The sequence below is a fragment of the Mastomys coucha genome, unplaced genomic scaffold, assembly GCF_008632895.1.
Source record: "Mastomys coucha isolate ucsf_1 unplaced genomic scaffold, UCSF_Mcou_1 pScaffold20, whole genome shotgun sequence".
NCBI lineage: Eukaryota > Metazoa > Chordata > Mammalia > Rodentia > Muridae > Mastomys > Mastomys coucha.
Window position 1 is genome coordinate 43,396,360 of NW_022196903.1, and position 2,479 is coordinate 43,398,838.

A 2,479-nucleotide genomic window follows, 5' to 3' on the forward strand; every position below is an offset into this window, starting at 1 on the left:
CACAAATCCTTACTAGGTCATCATCTTTGACGATGGTTCTAGACTCCCCTTGTCCTTCTCCAATTGTTGTTTTCTGAACTAGGAATGGAGCCTAGGGCTTTATGCCTGGTAAACAAATACTCTACTTCTGAGCTCACCTTCGTTCCTTTTAAAAAATTGTGTTTTGAGGAAGGGTCTGACTCACTAAGTTGCCCGGCTGGCCCTGAACTCTCTCTATCCTTGTAAGCTGGCCTTGAACTTGTGGTTCTCCTGCTTCAGTGTCCCAAGTAGCTGGGATCATAGGGCTTGTACCAACAGGCTCTGATTTTGTTGTTGGTTTTGTTGTTTTATTTTAGTTTTGATTTTCTCTTTTGAATTTTTATTTTTAAAGACATTTTATTTATTTGTACTTATGTGAATGCATGTATGTTTGTAATAAGCAAGAGCCTGCAGAGGTCAGAAGAGTATGTTGGATTCCACTGGAATTAGAGTTACAATGGTTGTGAGTCATTTGATGTGGGTGCTGGGAACTGAACCCAGGTGCTCTGCAAGAGAGGCAAGTGCTTTTATCCACCGAGCCATTTATAAGCCCTGTGTTTTGTCTTGCTTTTAAAAGAGAAGTTTTAAGTTCTTAATAAGATTGAGAGGAAGAGGCAGTGAGATCTCTCACACCCTCACTCATGCATGTCCTTCCCTGTTGTCAATATACCCACCAGAGTGATATCACTTAGCTTATACAGAATTATTAGCTGACGTCTACAACTGGCACTTGTTCCACTCTTGGTGTATGTGCTACAGACCTGGACAGTGCATGAGAACATATATACACTGATAGAGTATCACACAAAACATTTTACTGTCCTAGAAGTCCTTTAAGCTCAGCTCACTTATACCATCTGTCCAATCCCTGGCAACTACTGACAATTGTACTGTCTCTATAATTTCAAATTTCCAGAATGTTCATCAGGAAACAACATTTTTACTAGTAAGCTCTGCTCAGCGACACACTGCTAAGTGCTCTCATAGTTGCTTCTTCCTTATTCTTTGTGCCTAGATAATGCTCTACTGTTGGGATGTACTCAACTTGCTATTCACTCACTTGCGTCTTGGTTGCTTTCAAGTCTTGATAATTATTCTTAAAGCTGATAGAATCCTGCACATGCGAGTTTTATGAGAGCATCAATTTTTATTCTTTTGGATAAATGTCAAGCAATGCAAATTCTGAACCATATGTGTAGGCTTAGATTTTTCAAAACCTACTTTAATAAGGGTACTTAAATGCTTTAACCTTCCTGTTAACCCCCCATCTATAAGAGGTAGTGGAAAGGAAAGGTTAATAGGACAAAGGGAGATGTGGACCTGTTTAGAAACAGTTTAGAAATAGAATAGTTGGCCTCCCCCTGGGCGCATTGCCCTGGCCCCGCCGCACTCCCTGCTCTAAGCCTGCTCAGCACCTGGCTCGCCTCGCTGGAGAGGTAGTAGTAGAGGCAGCTGCAGAGGGAGCCTGAGCCGCTGACCCTGGCATAAGTGGGAGGTGTTCCCGGGCCTCAACTGCTTCTACTGTGGAGGCCGGCTCATGCTGGCAGGCCACGGTGGCTTCTTCGCTCACGCTGCTGCTCATATTCAGCACCACCATCCTCTTCTCCGTCTTCGACTGTCCCTATCTGGCCCGCACACTGACCCTGGCCATCCCCATCATCGCTGCCATCCTTTTCTTCTTCTTCATCATGAGCTGTCTCCTGCAGACCAGTTTCACTGACCCTGGCATCTTACCCCGTGCCACCATCTATGAGGCCGCTGCCCTGGAGAAGCAGATTGATAACACTGGCAGCTCCACATACCGACCGCCCCCTCGGACTCGGGAAGTGATGATCAACGGACAGATGGTGAAGCTCAAGTATTGCTTCACCTGTAAGATGTTTCGGCAACCCCGGACCTCACACTGCAGTGTCTGCGACAACTGTGTGGACCGGTTTGACCATCACTGCCCATGGGTGGGCAACTGTGTGGGGAGACGGAATTACCGGTTCTTTTATGCATTTATTCTCTCCCTCTCCTTCCAGACGGCCTTCATCTTCGCCTGTGTGGTCACCCACCTGACCCTGCTTTCTCAAGGAAGCAACTTCCTCTCCGCTCTAAAAAAGGCACCAGCAAGTGTGCTGGAGTTGGTAATCTGCTTCTTCTTAATCTGGTCCATCCTGGGCCTCTCAGGCTTCCACACGTACCTCGTGGCCTCCAACCTGACAACTAATGAAGACATCAAAGGGTCTTGGTCCAGGAAGAGGGGTGGTGAGGCCTCTGTCAACCCCTACAGCCATAGAAGTATTATCACCAACTGCTGTGCTGTGCTCTGTGGCCCATTGCCTCCCAGCCTGATTGACCGGCGAGGATTCATGCAGTCTGATACGGTGTTGCCCTCACCCATCAGAAGGGATGAGCCAGCCTGTGGAACCAAGCCAGACGCCACCATGGTAGGAGGCCACCCCTGAATGTGACTGAG

General features: G+C 47.2%; 1 pseudogene across 1 annotated transcript; it reads left to right on the forward strand.

Moving 5' to 3' along the window:
- Positions 1-1,488: 1,488 nt before the first annotated feature.
- On the forward strand, positions 1,489-2,468 carry LOC116098885 (annotated as a pseudogene). The gene has a single exon (XR_004121980.1). The product of XR_004121980.1 is annotated as a palmitoyltransferase ZDHHC18 pseudogene (transcript).
- The last annotated feature ends 11 nt before the right edge of the window (positions 2,469-2,479 follow it).